Genomic DNA, 21,776 nt, shown 5'->3' on the forward strand with positions numbered 1-21,776 from the left:
ACCATGAGCTCCCACCCTCCCCAGGCAGGCCCAAGGCCAGCACAGGGCAAAGCTCAGTCAGGGAGTGCTGAAGGTAAGCAAAGGCTGATCTCGAGCCCCAAGAATTGCTGAGGTCTGCTCAGTGCCATGCCAGATCAGCAGGGCTAATTGCAGGTGGGGCAATAAACTGCAATCACAGCTGTGGGCAATGGCCACAAGGTGCCCCCACCTGCCCCCAAGAGCCACAAAGGATGGGGAACACAACCACAGGAATGTCCCTGGACAGGACATTGCTGTCCACCTGGACACTGAAATGCCATTTCCCAACCTTGGCAGGAGCTGGCTGAGATTGTTCCAGAAGTTCCTCAATGTAATTGCACTCACTTTTATATAAATTTAAACTGCTGACAGCATTAAATTTAATACTGAAATCTTTCTCTCATCCTGACTCTCCTGAGAGGCCTCATCAAATATCTCTCCCTCCCTGCTTTAATGGAGCATTTGATGCTGCAATATTTGCTTGGGAAATAAAAGCATTGGGTGCCCTATTTGAGGTAAAAGTCAAGTGTCCGTTCCCTTCTATATTCAGCTCTCTGGCACACTGTATAAGAAATGAAAGTATATTATATTATATTATATTATATTATATTATATTATATTATATTATATTATATTATATTATATTATATTATATTATATTATATTATATTATATTATATTATATTATATCATATTATATCATATCATATCATATCATATTATATTATATAGAGATATAGATAGAGATATCTATCTATAGATATCTCTATAGACATAGATATTTTCTTTTAACCTCTAAAGAAAAAAAGTCTTAATTTGGGGCATAAATATGCCCTAATACAGCAGGAGTCACCATTTATGAGCCATGAAACTACAAGCCTCATCCTCAGCAGGGTTAAATTGTTCACATTCCACCACAGCCACGTGGTAATGCTGCTTCCACTCCCTGGCTTTGGGTCTGCTCCTCAGAAAAGCTCCTCTAAAACCAAACTGCTGTTTCAGTGCAAAAACCTTCCTGGATTTCAGTGGGAATCTGGATCAGTCACAGTTCAGGCAATCAGCCTGGAAGCATGCAAAGCAGAACAATTACACAAGTTCTGTCATTCCCATTACTCAGGGTTTTTTTGGTTTTTGTTTTTTGAGGTAGGTGGGAAGGAAACCTTTTATCTTGGCAAAGAGTGTTATAGTGACAGCAAAGGGGGAAAAAAGCAACTGTGCCTTTGGAAAACACATTTTCATTACAATGTACTAACACACATCACAGAAATAATATATGTTTGTGGTGACAAAGTATTCCCATTACTCCACTGCTGAATTTGGTATACAAGCAGAGAAAAGAAAGGAGAGATGCTCTGGATTAAAAATGCTCTCCCAGACTTACCTTTAGTGGGATTTTTTTGGTTTTCTGCCCTGCAATGTGCTGGGAGGGACACACTGGTGTGACTTCCAAGTGGGAGTGCACACTTAAATGTCCTTTCCACAGGTTTTTTCTGCCTGCCCTGTATGTTTCCAGCTGGTCTGGAGAGCACAAAGCCATGTGCACCATGCATGGGACAGAAGAGAGGGGACATTTTCACACCTGGAGCAGGAGAGGAGCAAATTCCTCCTGATGCTTAAAGAGGCTGGCCTGGAACAGAGGTTAGACAGAGTTAAAGGAATAAAGTAGGGATTTATTAAAAGGCCTTCAAAGTACACACCTTGGGCAGCACAAGAGCCAGGCCATGGCTCTGCCCAAGATGGATGACAGGTCACGAGTTTTCACACTTTTATAAATTTTGGTCCATTTCCATCTTGGGGTCAATTGTCCAGTTACAGCTTCAGGCTATGAAGTCCCATCCTCCCAGTCTGGTCTCCTCAATTCTCTGTTTTTTTACTTTTTGGGCCTGAAGCTGCAATGGTGTCCTTGGTTCTCAAGCTGGAAAAGGATTGTTCTGTCTGACTAAGCTGTGAAGAGAACTTAGTAACACTTTATAAGAAGTTCAGAGTCACACACTAAGGCAGTACAGATTCTAAAAAATATGAAAGTTAAAACTTCAGGCATCACTCACAGCGTGGGAGGAATTGCCCATGGATTTGCTGACTGTCACACTGCACTGAGGTACCTGGGCAGGAATGGGAGGAGGAGTGAGTCCTCCAGGAGATTGGGAGGGGCTGAAAGCTGAAATCTAAAACAGATTTTAGATGTGGTCAGTGCAGGGAGTCATATTCTGGAATCCAGAGTGGGGAAAGAAATTCCATGTAAATTTTCATAGCTGCTGGGATCTAAAACCACATAATCACATCCACTTCTGCCCTGGGATCTGAGTGAATCCTGTAAAAAAAAAAATCAGGTTACTGAATCCAGTCAGAAATCCAGCACTCAGGAATCCAGCTATGCAAGAATCATCCCTTTCCCCAAAAACAGCTCCACACCTGCTGTGATAACCCACACATTACCCATAATAATATTACTCTTTTTTTTTCTAGCAAGGAGCAATTTGATCCTTGATCATACAAACTACTGAATGGCCTTTGCTGTGAGATGATGAACTTGATTAATTTGACATCATCCCTCGGCATTTTCATCCCATAAGGTAAAAGGCAGCTAATTTCCTTGCAGTGGTCATGGTATTTCCTTTTCCTCATCATACCATTGCAAATCAATGCTACACCCAGGGCAGTGTCTCCTCACAGGATTCTGTCATGATGGAAGATTGTCATCCACCTCCCAAATCCTTATTTAAATGGAGCTGTGCTGTGAAATTCTGGTCAAATAGTCCTTGAAAAGTAACCACCTGCTTTTTAAGCATCTGGAGGCACATCTCTTCTGCTCCTCTATTTAAAATAAATAGAGCTGTCATGGAGAAAAGCCTGTGGTTCAGCCACATCCCCCTGAGACCAAACCAAGCACTAGATTTGTCAATTCCCACTAATGCTGTTTTTAATTGCTTTCTCAGCAGTTGTGCTGGACCTGCCCAGTGCCAGGCTCTGCACCTTGTGTTGCAGGGCAGCCCCTGCCATCCCCTGGGCCACACAAACAGACTCAAACATGATGTTGACAAATCCATTGCTGGCTCTGGGGCTGGAGGCTGAGACCCTGAACCCGGGGTGGTGATGGAATAAAGTGCCTCCAAGTCAGGACAGCTTTCTGCTAAAAGATCTGAGCTGTGCAAACCCTTTGGGAAATTTCCAAGATGCAGCAGCCAGCCAGGCCAGCAAAGCAGCTGCAATGTCCTTTTTCCTCATTTTCCAGCCTCCATCGGTGGCACCAGGTGCTCCCCAGCTCTGCAGGGAAGATGGGGTGAGCAGGTCTGTAAATCCTTCAGCAAGTGAAACCCTTCCCCTACATCCCCATGAAAGCACTAAGCAACCTCACCAAATCATCTGTCTTTTGCCAGGTCCTTACCCAATTTGCAATTACTCCTCCAATTCCTGTCTATGTCAGCATAGCTAATGACTTTCCAGACAGAATAATATCAAAATCGTTTCTGAAATTCAGCACCTGAAGTCCCACTACACATTTCTTCCTCCTAGAAAATCTCATACCTAATCATAGAAACCCAGTAGTTAATTTGTGCTACCATTTTTAATAAACTCCCATTCTGTGGCTATTGCTCACAACAGTCAGAGGCAGCCACAGCATCTGAAGTGCCTGAATCTGTCTCTCCCCTTATGCATCTATCTGAGAGATATCCTCCAGTGGCATCCACAATCAGACAGTGAGAATGTATATTCTGCTTTCAGCTAATAATTGAGAGACTAAACCTGCCTGGCTGCTGGGGACTCGAGGGAAGGGCTTGGAAATTGGCTGAGAGCTTCCTTCTCAACTTTTGTCAAAGCAGCTCCTGAATGTTTCATCATATGAAAATTTGCCTGCATATTTATGTGGCCACGAAGACTCCTGGGTTAAAGCTGCAAAATCAATTCACCCACTGCATCAGTTCTCCATGGCCACTGTAACTCCAGCCAAGCTGTCTGACTGGGCTTTCATCACTCTGCACAATGAAGACATAAACAGGCATTGTCCTGCCCCATCCTCCTTGGATTAAGAGTTTCTCTTGATCCTTTGCTCATTAATGCAACATTAATGGGGTTCAGCCCCAGCAGAACAGGACAGGGCAGGACAGGGCAGCAGAATTGGAATCCAACCAGGCAATCAGCCAGATTGCCTGGCCGATACAACCAAAAGAAAAACCCTTTTTTTTTTAACTGCCATCACTAACCTGGAGTGGAAAACCCTCAATCAACATCACAAAACCAGTTAGTTCCTCCTGCTGCCAAGCACAAACCCAAATCCCTCTTTGGTTCAAGATGCAAACCTGAATTGCAGCTCTGCTGCCCAGCTGGCATTGCCTCTTTATTGCCCTTTCCCTGTGTGTGCCTGGCACTGAGGCAGAGCTGCTGCCACACCACATATCCCAGCCCTGAAACAAGGTTCATTTTGCTCTCCCCTCTCTGGGGACCAGCTCACACTTCCAAAGCTGCACATCATTTTATTAGTTCTATTCCCAGGCTCCAAAACGTCAAGTTTCTTTTATATGAATGTGCTGCAATTTAGTACCATCAGCAAACTCTGCTGAAACAGGGAGAAATGCAGAGCCAGGAAAGATCCCTGCAGAAATCATCCCCCAGCCCTTGCACAGCTGTGGCACTGTGCTCTCTGTCAGCCCTGCAGCACTTTAAGTCATATAATCTAACCTCACTTCTAGCCCACCTCTTTCCCTGGCTTCTGATTTTTTGTGCTAAGTACTTAAAATGCTAATTTTTTTTAAATTTTTTAATGAATGTTTATTGTTTCCACTGGTAACCCCTTTGTGAAACATCAGTGATCACTAGATGTCACTGTGATTTTATTCTGTCTGCAGTCCAGCCTGCTGAACCTTTGTGATCCCTGGGCTTTAGAGAGCTTGCTTTAAAATGCTTCTGGAGAATTTTTGGTGATGAGAAAATTACCCAGCTGCTGTCCTGACAGAGGGTTTCCTGGGCTGAGAACCAGCTTTGGCTGAGTTTTTTGGGGCAGTTTTTTGAGTTTTTTGTTGGTTCTGGTGTGTGAATAATGCAAAACCAGCCAGCTTTGGGGCCAAACACTCACACGTGTGTGTGCATGTGACGTGTGGCTGCACTCACACGGTTTCCACTGAAACAGCTCCACACTTGAAATTCCTGTTAATTTTCTGTGAGTTATTGGATCCCTCAGGTGTGGGCAGCCCCACACTGGCTGTGTGTGGGTCACTGGAGCTGGGACATTTGTAGGGCTCTTCTGCAGATTTCCCTGTGGCTTTAATGACCAAATGCCCTGAAAATGTTATTTTTCCTCAATAATCACCTCACTTCTCTCTCAAACACAGAGCCCAGGTTCTCTCACCATCATCTAAGCACTCCCATCTCCTCTTTTCCATCCAATCATCCCATTCCTACTGTAACTTCAGTTAAAACCACAAGTTTTAGAACTCAGAAAACTCTACAGAAGCATCTTTTCCTTATCTTAAAAGATGTTACAGAATACATTTCTTCAAGGCCAATGCAAATCCACACTCCCTATTTCCTGAATTGTTGATTTCTCCATTGTACTCAGCCCTTGGGATATAGCAATTTAAATATTATAGACCACACTCCTGCATGGGCACACATGGGATTTATCTTTTTTTTTCCCCTTTTATTGGAAAAAAAACCACCATTAAAATTAGTGAAAATGCCTGCTTAAAAATCATTTTTCTCCATCTGATGACATTATCCAGATCAGCAGAATAAGGCTTCACTCTGCACTCCAGTCCCACTGGGGAATATGCCAAAATCAGACCTTTCAAGGAAAATCAGCTCCCGGGTGTGCAGCACTGGCAGCTGAGCCCGAGGAACCAAAGCTCTTTGCTGGCACCTTTTGGTGAGCAGGGAGAAAGGACCAAGGGGCTGTCCCTGTCCCTGCAGTGCCATGGGACACATGGGCAGGGCCTGGACACCTCCAGGAGAGCTTCAGAGCCAGGAAAAGGAATTTTCTGTGAAGCAGTTCCAGGGAGTCAGGATGGTGTGAGAGGGATGTGTGTGGGTACAAACCAGATTTCTGAAACAACTTCTTACCTTTGAACTCATCCACGTTGACTTTGTCACCTTCTGCCAGGGTGACAACAGGATTTTAAAGGCTCCTGGGGGTGCTGCCACAAGCCAGGGATGGGCTGCCTGGGCAGGGGGAAATGCCACAAATAAAGGCACCTCCTGCTACTTCCACCCAAATCCCACGGCCTGCCCTCCTCCAGTAACCCCAGCATTTTGGCTGCCTGATACGCCTGGTACCAGCACCAGCTCAGTTTTGATGAGCCATTCAGGACTCATGAGCAATAATGCTTCTGGACCAGCATTTTATTTTTCTTTGGAGCCACCAGAGGAGATTTGTCACACATCTTTTGTCTTCTGGGTCAGCCACAGCATCAAAAGTCCTAAATTTCCTTTGGGTTCTGTTATTTAGTTGAAGTGGCACAGTCCCCTCTTTAGAAGCTCTCCTCCACACAACAGCACACCACCACATTTTGATGAGCAACAGCAACAGAGAAATTCAAAGGTTAAGAGAATATTAAAAGTTTTGCCACTGAATTTAGGAAACATCAGGATTTTTGTGCTTAATTCATTCTGACTGGCACTTTATGCAACAGGCCTTGAATGAAATTATAGTACCCATAAACAGATCTCACTTATCAACATGACTTGGAGCCTTGTTAGATCACTGTGACCACATCTCTGTTAGATTGGTGCCCAACAGACAGAAGAAATTGTTAACTGGAGACCCATTAGCCCTGGGAAAAAGCTGATATAAAGCCACTGGTGGTTTACCTGGGGCAGGAGGAGTGGGATTGGGATTTGCACACAACTCTGGTCACACTCAGGGTCCTGAAGGTCCATGTCTGTGGTGGCACATGAAATCATGCCAGCTCTCATGGTGTCCCTCTGCCAGGAGCAGCACTGGAAGGTCTTTCCTGGAAACAACCGGTAAAAAATGTAAGGAGGGAGAGAGAAAACAAAGGTCTAAAGCAAGTAAGTAATGAAAATAACATCTTGAATCTGCTTTCATGTATACAGCAGGCTCCTCTTAAGAAATTGCATGCACTTTCTGACTTGTCTTGAAGGACCATAGATTACCTGGAACCTGATTGTGCATACATAAAATGCATTGAAACAGTTCAGTTACAGGTGTGACAACTTTAAGCCCCATTTAAACACAGGCAACTCCTAAACACAGAATGGCTCTCCAGGTCATTGACTTACTTCAACAAAATTCAACCCAATCAGGAACCCTTTCAACAAAAGCCAGCATAAACCATTGTCAGTCCAAGGTGAGGGATTGCACATTAAGAGTTAGCACACATTTCATTTCATCAGTTGCAAAACAGATTAATATTGCATGGAAAACAGCTCAAAACAAGACTGAAGTTATGTAGAACACCCTTACATAAACATTGCTGTAAATCATATTTTTGAACAGATTTAATCTTTGTTTACCCAAAAATACCCCAGAAGACTAACTTGAACAACACAGGGCTATGAATTCAGAGCAGAGATTAGTTAAAGCAGATGGTGAGCCTGTGTGGATGTGCTCCATCAGAGACAACATGGCCATAATTGGATTTATTTTAATTCACTTACATTTTGACTACAGGAGAAATGCAGGTAGAGTTCCTCCTGCAGACAAGCCCCGAGGTTGAGGTTTGCAGGGAGCTCTGTTCTCAACTACATTTTGCAAATTGGACTTGAATGAAAAAATAGCATTAGGTGTTTATAAACAAAAGTGAATCCCCAGTCTGGAAACATTTATCCATGGTCAGACCTTGCCTCCATAATTCACTCTGGCTGGCACTTTATGCACATGGCCTTGAGTGAAGTCGCCACTAACAGATCTGAGCTACTGAAGGTTCTGTGCAGCCCAGGCTGAATGGGCTGCAGGATGCTCTTCTGCTCACCTGCACTGGGTTCAGCTCTCACCTGGGGTGCAGCAGAGGAAGGAGACAGCTTCCCATGGGATTGCCACTCCTGTCCTGCAGCACAGAGCCAGGGAAGGCAGGCAGGAGCCTTCTGCAGCCACATCTGGAGCCTGGGATGTGCTGCATTCCCCCCTCTGCAGCCTGCTCCCTCCAGGGGTTTTCTTTCTGCCTCTTTATTTGTAGGGTTCTTGTATTCCCACAGCTTACCTGCAGCCTGATTGGTACCCAATAATCATTTTTAACCTGAGTTCCTGTTAAAAAGGAGACTGCTTGCTTTTTCCTCCTGGGAGAGTGCTGGTGGTCTGAGCCCTGACTACTCTGAGGATTCGAATCACTGCAGCATGAAAGGGGAAGGGGTTCATTTTCTCTGTACTGAGCTGTAATGGGTGTAAATATATCCAGTAATTACAGGCACATTGCTGTGCAAACACATCATAATTGCAGCTCTCATTTCCTGATGAATTATACATGATGGGCCACCCCCACTCCTAGCTGGACACGTGCTGTGTTGACTGGCCATGATGAAACCTGTCAACTGCACCAAGAGCCTCAGTTTCCTTTATAATCTCTCTCTTTCAAGCCTCCCCAGCAATCCATGAGTGCAGGACATGTGCAGGCTTCTGCCCAGCTGCCCACAGCAGCCGCCAGGCCAGCTGGATGACCAGGGGAGATGTGGGACTGCAGGGGCAGATGGTGAGTGGCAGGGATGAACTGCCTGGCTGTGCACTTCTGGTATTTTTTATTTCATTGAATGTGGGTCTGTGTGAGTGTGTGTGTGTATGTCTGTGTGTGTGCTGATTCTGTGTTTGGATCTGACAGTCCTGGCTGGGTGAGGCAGTGCCCAGCTCATGCCAGGCTGTGGCTGCTTGAGAGAGCAGAAACACACAGAAACAGCAGAAACACACAGAAACACAGTGCTGCCCCACGTGCCAGCCTTGTCCCTGGCTCAGGCACTCTGAAATTACTGCTGATTTGTTCGAGCACAACCCAAATACAATTTCACTCATTCATCACAAAATCAAAGCTTGTTTTCCCCATTCCAGGCACAGAGCAATGGGAAAAGACCAAGCTGGCATCTGCGCTCTGCCTTAATGAGGGTAACCCTTCCCTGAGGCTGCCCTGGGGGAAGCAGCTGCCAGGAGCCCTGCAGAACACAGGTGTTGCTTCCTTTCTGCAGTCGTTGTTTTCCAAGCCTCTCCTCAGCCACACTCACCTCCAATTGCTGATGCACACTGGCAGGAGCCTGTTCTTGCAGGCTGCCCAAACTTCGTGTCCAAACTCAAATCACATCAATGTTCCTTGTCTAAGCACCAGCTTTCCTTGGCATGAAAGCAGCCTGTGTTCTACCACCCACCCCAAATCTCCCAGCTTCACTCAGTATTTCCTTTTGGATTTGCTAATTAACACGTAGTGCCACGTTATGTTCCTTGCAAATTGGCTTTTCAAAATATTTCTGTAATTGGCCCAAATTTCTCTCACCAGGCATCTGCAAACCGATTTTCCTGTGATACATTTGAGCACACAGCCAGGCAGTGGGACATCAGGGACTGTTCTAAAGGAAATCTGGATTTATTTACTTTGGTGACATCACCTATTTCTGGTGCCTCCAAAGCATCACAGGTGCTGGGTGTGACCAGGAAGGTAGGACAGGACTGCTTAGGCTGCTGCACAAATCAAAGCCATTCCAGCAATATTGTCCTTGAGCAAGATGGGGAAGTCTCTAAATTCAGATTGTGGGAGTCTGTTGGTCTTGAAAGGTTCATTTCCATCTCTGTTGTGTGCACAGCCTGCTGAAATGCCCAGAGCAGAAGCACTCTCACCTCTAATGCCTCAGAGAAGCCCCAGCTGCCACTAGATGTCACCAGGATTTTATTTCCTTGGTCGTCTGTGCCCAGCCAGGACCATAAGAAAAGAAGAGGAAAATAAGTAATCATTAATAATAAAAAATTGTCCCCCTGTTACAATGAACACTGAGCTCAGAGAAGGGAGAAGTGACACAGAATCCCACTTTTGTGTCTCCCATCTCTAGGATGGATATGACTTTTGTCTTTTTATGGCAGGAGGATAGTCTGGTATCTTAAAATCAAGTTTCTGCAACCAGGCATCTGGCTAAACCTTAATGCACTTATAGAAGCTCTGTTTAATTATACAACCTTCTTATCTGTAAAATTGTATCCCCCCTGTTTGATATTCCTGCCTGGAAAGAAGCAGCTGAGGGAGAGCAGCACCACCAGGGCATCAAAGTGGACAAGGGAAGATTTGAGGATGGGATGGACCAAATGGCTCCTTGTACAAACAAATCAGCAAAGCCTCTTCTGGGAATTCCTCCATTTCCAAAACATGGGCAGCCATAAGAAAACAAAGGGCCCCAGCAATCAGTGCAGCTGACACATTTATTTCCATTAGCCTGCACTGTTAATTATTAACCTGAAATCACACCATTCAAAATCCAGGGGATAGAGATTAGATATTGTGCTCATAGCCCCAGGAAAATCCACTTTATCTCTCACCTCACAGGCACAAAATCACGTTAAGTCAGCCCAGGCAGAAATGGGATTTTGGCAATCCAGCACCAGCTCAGTGAGCACTGGAGCCTATTCCTGTGTCCCAAATTCCAAACCTGTGCCTGTTAAAATGCAGGAAACCTCCCAGATATGTCCTCAAACACAGGATGTACAGAGCAAGGGCTGTGTGCAAACCCTACCAGGTCCCTCCAGCAGCACAGCCCATGCCAAAGCATAAAACCCCTCTCTGCTTTTGGGGGTTTTCCCTCATTAACACCAAAGAGCTGGTGCTAGTTCAGGTGTGCCATCAGACATAGAACCTACAGTCTGACTTCTAAGATATTTAGATACTGAATTGAACAGAATTGGACAGAATTCTTTTGGGTTTTTTCTCAAAAACCCTGGTCTTCAACTGTTGGGGTTTTTATCTCAGAAATTTTCATAATTCTCCCCCTATGGCCAAATACTAGCACAAACCATAACACCTGCAGGTTCCTCTTTGGCTGGCAGATTCTCATCCAGCCATCCTTGTCCTGCTCTTCTGCTTCCTTGGGTCCAGGGAGATGTTTGAGCAAGTCCATCCCCCCATTTACACCAAATCCCAGCAATAAAAAAGCCCTTTAGAAGGAACTGAGGCACTGACCTCAGCTCATGCAGTAATTCAGCAGACCCCTGGGAGCCTGGCTTTGGATGAACCCTGAAAGGCACAAATTGCTGTAAATAGGGCTCTCTTTCTGAATTCATTCCCTTCAACATTTCCAGAGCAGGGTGAAAGTGTCCATACCCCCATCAGACCCAGACCCACCCCATTGCTCTGCTCAGATCCAGAGGTTCAGGCCCTGCTACAAGAATTACTGGTGATACCCACATCTGCTGAAAGGATTATTCTGCACATATTCTTTCAATCTGAATCCACTGTCATCCAAGAAAAGCCAAACAAACAAACAGTCCTTACAGCTCTGTCTGAAGGCAGATCTATGAAATAAGTCCAGGTTTATTTTCATTTTTGCCTCATGACACATAAAATATTTAATACAAAATATGCCTGGCTTGGAACTTTGGCCAAAGATGACAAGTCCAAAATTATCTCAACTTGGAAATATTACTAACCAGATTGTTAGTCTGAGGTTTGGCTTATGAGCACTTCTTCCAGCAGTGCTGCTACACTCAAAATTAATTGCAGTTTTTGTATTTTCTGCAGAAAAAAAGGTGAAACAGGATATGGATTTCATGGTGACTTCTTGCACAAATATATAAAAGAGCAGAAGTTACTGATTTTAATTTCTTTCATGGAGAATATCTGTAACTTTGTCTCTTTGTACCCTGCTACTGGTTCAGTTTTTTCTGATAGTAAAACCAATGTAACACCCAGAAGGACTGACCAGAGCTCACTTCCATAAGGAAGTCAAAGAAAAGTGAATCTTTCATTCCACATTTTCCATAATCCTCTTCTCTTGCTTCCCACACCACTGCTCAGAATGGAAGAGATCCCTGACAGGTGGGGAGGGTGATTCTGTACCCTCTGCCCGCTTGTGATAATCCCTCACAGGATCAGAGGCACAGGGCCTCTGCTCAGAAATCAGACAACCACTCAAACTCCCCAGATTTGCCTCCTTTTGTTCGCTTGTTTGGCTTTGGTTCTGTTTTGTGGGTTTGTTTCTTTGTTTTGGGGGTTTTTTGGGGGGTTTTGGATTTTTTTTTGTTTGGTTTGGGTTTTTTGGGGTTTTTTGTTTAAATCAGGTGGATATATCCATCCAGGGTTTTGGTCTCTTAGGAGGTGAAAAAACCCAACTCTTTCATTCCTAATGTCTAAAGAGGTGATGGATCCTCCCCTGTGTGTTGATCCCACCATTGTGTGAGAGTGGCCACTGTCCCCAGCAATGGCACTTCCAGTGTCCCCAGTTGGTCACCTCAGCAGCCAGTGAGCTCTGATCCACAACCAACACTTTGAAAAAAGCAGCTGCAAATGGCACAGATGGGAAATTCTTTCTCAGGTAAATCACCTGGCCAAAGCCCCTGTCTCAGTGCCAGGTGAGAGCATTGGGAGGCCAAATTTGCCATCACAACCTCAGTGCCTTTATCAGCTGCCCCTAAAGCAGGTGCCAGTGTGAGTGGGGCTCCTGCCAGTGCCATGAATAATGCACTGGAACAATGCATCTTGCCACTCCTCAGCCCTGTTAGTGTAATACCACTTATTTAACTTGTCTTTCTGCATTAAGCCCAACACTTGGGATGCCCTGATGTATTTTATGACACTTCCTTGCCGCTGTGTTTGATGGTCCTGTTTGGGATTCAGCAAATGGCACCTAAGTAATCAATATTCTGTCTGGGTGGACATTTTATTTATCTACAGAGCCACCACATGAATTCAGCTGGTTTACTAGAGGTCAAACCCTTTTCATCTCCTCCATGAGCCATGGAAAATTGAAAGATTTAAACCCCCTTTGAATTCCTTTGATTAACTCAGTGAAAATATCACACTCTTTTTTTTTCAAACTCAGAAGCAGAATTATCGTCACTGTAAATCTACCTCATTTTGACACATTGATCTCTGCATAATGGGTAACATCAAGTGTGGAGGCATAAACTGGGAGCAGAGGAAGAGTTATGAACGGTGCTGTTAGCAATTATTTTCCATACTTACACAGCTCCTTTGGGCTGGTTTAAAAATACTCAACAAAGCATAAAATTGATAAGAGCTGTATAATTGGCTGTGGGGGAACAAGGTCTGGGATCCACTCATTTGGGAATTGTGGCACAGAGCCCCTATCCTGAATCAGCAAATGATCCATCAGAGCTCCACCCTTACCTCAGCCCCCAGCTGGACCAAACCCAAGTGCTGCAGTGCCCCTGCTTTCACCACCCTGCTTAAAAAGCAAGAGAAATTCATTATGTGTCAGGAATGTGCAGGAAAGGAGAAGCTCAAGACCAGATTTCAGCTGCTTCACACCTACCTCATGCAGCAGCCCAGGGCCACAGCTTGCAGGGCCAGCAGGGACAGGGAAATCCAATGGTTAAACCAACAGAGTAATGAAAATTGTGTCCTGGATCTCTCTCATTTGTTTTTCCTGCTGGCATCTCTGATTATTTCATTAATTTGTAACTTTTTAGAGTTAAATTTTTAAGGTTGGTTAACTGATCCAAATCTTTGCACATGAAAGTTGCATCACGTTATATAAAAGCAAGACTTAAACCCCATTTAATTAAACAGGGAAATCCCTATACAGACACACTAATATCAGTTTTTGTGACTTCTTCCTAGTTATTGCATTTGACCTGGAAGTGGTTTAAGATTAATTAAAGTAAGCCACTCTCTCAATATACTGTGACTTGCATTCATTTAGCTAAATTAATGTGAAAAGTGGAATCAGATTAAACAAGAAATTCTTCATGTTGGCAGGACTTAATAGCAATTGTTGGTGTGATTTAGACATTGCTGCCCATGACCACAGAAACTTCAAATAAACTTAATCATTTTATCCTTAGTTTAATCATCTTATCCTTTATCCAAGTGAGGACTGACTTCTTCCAGTACAATCAGCCTGAGCACCTGGACAAAACACCCATAATTTTTTTCTGGATAGTTTTCAGGGATGCAGAGCTGAGATCATGAGAGTTCTTCTCATCCTTCCCATTTTAATACATATATTTTTTTAGCCTGTATTTCCTCCACTGGTTTAAAGGAATGGCACAGGCACAACATCTAAAGTCCTGTGAGGATAAACACAGATCTATGCATATGTAGCTCCATCTCAGAAATAAATTAGTTTGGCTCGAAATTATTTGCTTGCAGAAATCTCTTTAGCAATGTATTTTCCTGTAGACATTTCTATATTATTCAATAAGACTTTCCAGTGACATGCTTGGTGTCAATGAAAAAAGGAATACATGGGAATAAAAATAATGCAGGTGAAGCAGAGGGGCAGGAGCTGAAAAGTGAGGAAATCCTGGTGGATAACCCAGGTGGTTTCAATGGAATTCTTCAGTTCTTCCTTCATTTGGAAATTAGCAATGCTTTCATGCAACTTGGATGATTTTTGTCGACCACTGAGGTGTGATTTAACCCCTGACAAGGAGGTGGGTGTGTGCACATCCCCAAACACATCCCATGGCCCTGCACCTTTGGGCTCACCTCTACTCTCTCCTCATTCAAACTTTATATCTTTTCAGGAGGCAGCAGTGCTTCTGTCCATGGTTTACAGGGGTTTTGTGTTCCCAGGATCTGTCAGGATGTTTGGGTTTGGGATGTTTGGGTTTGTCCCTGTCCTGCTGGCTGAGCACCCACCTCCCACACCATGGCCAGTCAGCCACTTCCTCAGCCATCACAAACAGCTTCCATCACTAATTACACCCAAGAAAATAAAGGCACAGAATCCTTGCCTTCAGCAGGACAGCAAACTCAGCTCTTGGCTTTGGTGCCACCGTTGTGACCCTGCTGTCCCTGCAAACACCTCTGGTTCACACAGTGGAGATGGGGAGGGAGCACAGAAGATGGAAACATGAAATGCATTTGTCAACACCACAGCAGTGAGAGGAGGTTGCCACAAGGTCGAGGCAGAAGTGTCCAAAATAAGGATGAACAGGGTGGCCAGGAGCAGCAATGAGGTCACAGCCATGCAGGACACAGCCCCTGGCTCTCAGGGAATGGCATCACTTCAATGAGCTTTTTTATGTCCTTAAAAAGATGGAGTGAATGAGTTTCTCTTTCCAACCAACTGCCAAGGTAATAACAATTTGTTTGCCATCAACCATCTGACAGAGAGGCAGCAGAGTGCAGGAGTACCAGGGCTTTTCCTTCTGTCAGACCCTGAGCTAAAGAGAGCCAGCAGCTCTCTTTCCAATTGCCTCTGTCCAATTTGGCATGAAAACGCTGGTGAGGTATTCACAGCAGCCCTGGCCTGGGAGCCATTTGGCTCTGGAGACCCTCAGCAGGGTTTTCTGGCCACCTGATTTCCTGCAGCTGGGCCAGGATGACTGGCTGGCAGGCAGAGAGGGGGAAAAGCAAGAGAGGATTGAAGCAACTTGTGGGTGGTGAGAAGTCTCATGTCAGCCAGCAGAACAAGGTGACCTTCCTCTGAGTAGCCTGAATCATGTTCTGACAGTGTTTGGGGGTTGTTTTTTTTTTTTAAAGTGATGATCCTTTACTATGTTGAAATATTTTTCCATTGAACTTTTCAAAACCTTTCCTGGTGACCTGACTCAGCTCCACAAATCATCAGATGCTCAATCAATCAATCAATCAGTCAATCATCAACTTTTGTTTTTTGTAACATAGCTATTGCTGTTGTATGTTATTAGTTTCTTGGCACCTTATACTAGAATATCATCAAAGCAAAATGCTGATGCAATTAGCAAAGGATATCAATTTATGCAGCAATTCACATTATCCCTTAAAGCTTCATTAGCCTCAGAAGCTCAGGCACTGGAGGGAAAATCTGGGGAAGTGCTCTGTTCCCTTCTGCAGCTCAGCCCATCTGTGCTGCTGCAGTGCTCCCACCTTAGGCTGCCCTTTGAGCTGGGGAAGGGAGATTGGGCAGCACCCAGCTGGGGACATCAGGACATGAGCTTCCTCCCTGTCCCCTGCTCAGCCTGGGCACCCACTCACCCTTTTGGCACCAGGCAAAGCTGATGTGTGGGACTGAACTGTTCCAGCAGCCAGAGCAACACAGGGCATTATCTGCAAGGAAAAAAAAGAAAACAGACTAGAATCCATCTTTGCTGTCCCAGAGACAGTGCGGAGCTGCTGCTGGTGGGTGATGCTCCCCCTTCCGGGCCAGTGTGCCCTGACCAGCTCCTGCTTCTCCTCCTGTTCCCTACAAACACTCCTGAGGTCAACAAGGCATAATTGCCCCATTATTTCACAGAAAAGCCACAGCTGCTGGTGGGATGGAAACCTCACTCAGCAGCCTTTTTGCTGGGAAGGTAATTTGGTCTTTAAAACTCAGAACACCACCTCTTTTTACCTGTTTCACTGCACTTACCAGTAAATATTTGATGTCTGGGGTATTGGTGTGGTTGTTGTTTTTTTTTTTTTCTCTTTCAGCTGAATAACTTTAATAATGTTGATCCATGTTGTTGTCTGTCTCTCTGCTATTCTGAATATGAGCCTTGCCCTTGACTGCACAGCACAATGAAAGCCTCCAGGTCACAGCTTTCAAAACACTTGATATTATGTTTTTTTTCTTTCTGGAAAAAATAAATAATATTAACCTCTCTTTTAGCGTAGAGGAAAGCATAAAAAGGAAAGGGCTTTCAGAGGCATGTCAAAAAGAGTTGTATTGGGCTGGGAGGATTTTAAACCCATTGACTTATTTGCACAGCTTGACACAAAAATTAACTCGTCTCCCAATTAGCTGAATAATTGAAGTGCATCATCAGATTTCCAGTCACATCCAGGAGACAGATTTACTGGAGAAGCCAGGTGAAACAATATTTTCCTTTTGCCTCCACATCCCAGCTGGAGCTGGCTTGCACAAAAGAACAGGTACAGCCACAGTGCTGTACTTCTTGTACCTGGAGGTTGTCTCAGGGAAACAACACAGGCTCAGGCTGCTCCTAGACAAGCAAAAAGTAAATGGTCTGCATGTTCCTACATGCAGATATTTGATTTATCCCACTCTAAAACCGTTCTGATACAAATCCTACCTCTTATTATTCTTAATTATTCTCTTTACATCCTAGTTTTCAACCTTCTAGCAAGTTTGCAAGACAAAGGAGGTTAAAAAAATTAAAACACAAGTAATTGTGCTATTTTACTTGTCTACAGTGACATACATTATTGTCTTCTTAAATTTTTTAGCAGCTTGGAAAACAGCAGGAATTAGCAGAGGATTTTCTAAGTGAACAAGTCCATTTAAATTAACTGCATTCTCCAGCTTCCTTCTGGCTCCATGCTTGAAAACAGCAAATCTGACTGCTAAAAACCAGCCTTGCTGCTGAGCTGGAGGTGAGAGCAGCCTGGTGGTGGGGACATTATTGGGATTTGGAGAGGGACACCCAGTTCCACCCTCCATGGGTGGAAGATGAGTGAGCTCAGTGTGTCAGGTACAGACACATTTCAGAGGCAGCCACTGCTGATGCAGACCAGCAGTCACAGGAGCCCCTGGGCCATTGTCTGTGTTAAAGTGCTGAATTGCAGGCTCCCAAGTCATATTAATATCAAACTTTTGGCATGCACAGACCTTTTAAATAATTGGATCTTAAATTTAATTAGAGGAGCACTTCAGAGGATCAGGTGCAAGGAGCCCAGAGTGTCCCAGGGCAAACAGGGCCCCTCAGGAGGCCTCAGTGTCCGTGGCAGCTCCTGGGATGTCCCAGAAAGGAAACAAATCCCAAATCCCACACCTGACACCTTGCAAGGGAAACACTGGAGCTGAAATTCACTTTTTGAATCTCACCTTCAGGATAGGAGACACAGCTTGGCTCTGACAGCTCTTCTGGGAGCTTTCCTGGGTCTGGTTTTTCTAAGCAGGTGTTTGAGGAATCTCTATTGACACCCAAAATTTACACCCCTGATCCAGCTGAGGGTCTCTGCATGAGACAAGGCAAAGATGGCTTTGCTCTGAAATCCAAGACACTCCCTGACACCAGTGGCTAAGCAGGAACTGCTCAGTCTGACAGGATTATCTCGGTGCTCTCTTTGGCCTTCCCTCCATACCAGCCCAGCTGATCCATGGCAGGGCTCAGGAAGGCTGAGCCTCTCCTGCTGCCATGGGCAGGACCTTCAGCAGGAGTTCAGGAGTTAACTTAAGGAATCCCATAGGAATTCTGAGCCCACAGGGCCAACACCCCTCACTGAGCCCCCCATGGCCACTGTCACGTTCATCCACCACTGCTGAGCCCCAGCCTCACCCCACTGAGGCCAGGGAGGATTTCTGCAGGACAAAGAGCACTCCAGGTGTTCCAAGTTCCACCCTTGCTGCCTTTTCAGCTGTATCTTCATGACAGCTGGCAGATTGTGACACAACCACAGCATCTCCTGTTTAACTGCAGAACAGCTTTCCCTCCTGACTTCATAAACTCCACCACTGCACAAGCCCTTGGTGGCAGCTGCTGGGAAATCGTGGAATAGGAAGAAGCTGCCATTCATATTTCTCTGAACCTCTGCAGAATTGATAAAATTGTATTTCTGGATGAGATTTAAAAGAATAAAACTCATCTAATTAAGAAGCACGGCCAGGCAGTCACACAGATTAAGAAGAAGAAAAAGAAGTTTCAAGGTGAAAAATTGAATCTGCCTGGATGGACCCAAGAGAGGAGTGTAAGGGCTCTGGAGAGAGAGGTGCTCTTTAATTAATGCTGTCTGGTGAGAATCTCTACCAGATACAGCCTGAGGGGAACCAGGGGCACAAAGGAAGAAACAGGAAAGGATGGGTGAGCAGGAGAGAGTTCTCTCCAGTTTCATTTTAGTGCAGTAAGCAGAGACAGTTTTTCTCATTTCTTCATGTTTCATTTTGGTTTTGTTTAATTCCTACCTGTGTTACTTATTCAGACATTACAAAAAAAGACCTAACTCCTGCTAAGGGGCTGATGGGTTTCAAACCCTTCATGCTTTTCCAATTCAACACAGATCACCACAAGAGAAGACTGCTGGTGCTGGGGCTTAGCCTCCTCCCCTTGCAATGCTTTTTGCTTAGGATAAACAAGTTGGGAGCCCTGGCAAGGCCCTGGGGAGCCAGCTGCATCTGCAGCAAACTGCAGTGCTTCCCATGCCTGGGCAGATTTCACAATTTCTTCTTAATTATGCATGAAATATGATTTCATTTGTAAATTCAAGCCCTATATTTTTTTTCCCCTTGGCTTTTGCTGTTTACAAGGATCTAGATTTTAATGAGAACATCCTGTGAATCTCACTCTGCATATTCTTGGCAGTAAGCATTTACTCAGAATGAGAATATCAGATTCTTCAGTTTAGTGCATTTAGCTAAAGAAGGGGACACTGTGTGTCTGCAAGGAGTTGAAATGGTTGGCACTTCTCTTTCCTTAACCTGGGAGGAAAATTTGCAGTTAGTTGCTGTTCAAAGTAATTAAGGCTCTAGGCTGGGACAGTGTGTACTGTGCTCTTTATTGCAAACCACCTCCAGATTGGTTCCCACTGTTTTTATCATTAGGTTTACGCTCATCGAGTGCACAAACATCATTTTTTTAACAAGAAAATGCAGCCCAGACTTGTTCATTGCAAACAGTGAGAATTACCTGCTGCAGTTCCACCACTGTAACAACAGCAACTGGCCAGCTCATCAGTGTAAAAATTAAGACACTTAAATGCTTTGGTATTGAAAAACTAATTACTGCACCAGGAATTTGTTAGATGTAGAAACATCCATGGACGTGTTCAGTCCAAAAATGTACTTGAGGGCAATGATATTTTTATGAAGGCAGCAAAACCAAAAACTTTCTACAAAACACACGACCTCAAAGGTAGATCCAGAGTCCTTCCTGTGTTTTCTAGAGCTGTAAGGTCACTGCACAGTGAGAATCAGTCTGTCTGGGTGCAGTCAGTGCTGCCAGGAGCAGCCTTTGGTACCCCCCTTCCTCCATGGGCTGTGCTCAGCACACCTGACCCCTCTGCAGGGTTTGATGTCCTGCAGCCAACTCCAGATTTCCTGCTCCTGGCACTCAGGATGCCTCATTACCTGCTCCTGATGGCCCCTCACAGCACCATTGCCCTGCTTCTCATCATTTTCACCTCTGTGAAAATTTTTCACTACCTTCTCACATTTTCACTGTCATCCAGGCACAGGCGCTGTTCCCCCGTCCCTCTTGGCAGCACACATCTAATGAAACATCCTCAAAAATCCCATCTCAGCCATGGAAATCCCTGCTTTCCTTCACATTCTCCAGGTGCTACCTCCACTCCAGCATGATTATCCTCTTCATCTACCACAGACAAACAGCTAAATCATCTGCCTGTCTCCCTGTTAAATCTTCCAAGAGTTGCATTGCTGGAGTTCAGGAGACCACAGCTCAGCAGCAGAGCTGTGTTTGTTGGGTAAAACTGGTATCTAGGAATTCTTGGGATTATTCTGTTTCAGTATGTTGCACCATTCTCACAGCCCAAAGCTGTGGGTGAGAGGATTTATTGCTCAAATTCAGGTGTAAATATGCTGTAAATATTTAGCAAAGTGTAGTCAATTGTCTCATTAACATGCTGGCAGAGAGACTCAGCCTGAGCCGATTTTGGGATGCTTGCAGCTGAGCAGGCAGCAGCCTGTCCTGCTGTCTGGATTTTGGGAAAGGGGGATTTTACCAACACTGATTTTACCTATACCTTTACCTGAATGCCACCCCCAGGTCCCTGTGAGCACTGGCACAAAGGTGCCAGCAACATTCCTCCCAATATTGCACACAAGAGATGGGTTGTGCCCCAGCAACATCTGCTTTTATTGCTGGTCCCAAGTCACACTGAAGCTGCTGAATAAATCAGACCAAGGAGAAGGAGCAGCTTCAGCTGGTTGAGGTTGGAAGTGAGCAGAAATCTGCTCATTTGAAAGATCAGTGAGCAGCTCCGCTGCCTGGAATAGATTGGATTGTCAAAGTCACCCTTGACACAGGCAGAAAGCAACCAGCTTAATGGCACAGAGGGGTCACAGAAACTCCTTCTTCCCAGAAGATACCAGTGATATTTGGCACAGAGAAATTCTGTGATGCTGAAACAGCTTGTGAGAAAACCCGTGGGGAATCCCAGCTCATTAGTGTAAAAATTGAGACACTTAAATGCTTTGGTATTGAAAAACTAATTACTGCACCAGGAATTTGTTAGATGTAGAAACATCCATTAAGAACCAGGAACAACCCAAGCTACAACTGGGCTTCAGAAGGTGAAGGAAACCAAGCCTGAAGAGCTTCCAGTTCTCTGTGGAAGCATTTGCTTTATGTCCAGGGCCTGGGATGGTGCCCTGGCCATCCTGCAGGCTCTACTGGTGCTCTGGCAGCATTCCTGCCAAGCTGTACTGTGCCAGCAGCAAGCTAATGGATGTGAAATAACTGCCCGTTCCCAGAGGAAAGCCAGCATTAGTCTCCATTCCAGTGACCCCGCTCCCAGCAATGAATACACTCAGATGGAGTCTGATGTGTGAATGCTGCCCTGCTTGTGCAAACAGCTCTGGTGTCACTCTGGAAAGGGAAAGGCCTCTGCAGGTGTTTCACACATCCAGGTGGGACCCTGGCAGGCCCCTCAGGGCTGCCCCAGCTGGGATGGAGCAGGATCAGCCTCACAGGGGCTGTCCCTCCTTGTTCTGCACAGTAACCCTGCTCCAGACGCACAGCTGCAGGCTGGACAGCACAGCAGCAAGGATTCCTCAAGGGC

Source organism: Zonotrichia albicollis, chromosome 13 (genome assembly GCF_047830755.1).
Source record: "Zonotrichia albicollis isolate bZonAlb1 chromosome 13, bZonAlb1.hap1, whole genome shotgun sequence".
NCBI classification, from domain to species: Eukaryota; Metazoa; Chordata; class Aves; order Passeriformes; family Passerellidae; genus Zonotrichia; species Zonotrichia albicollis.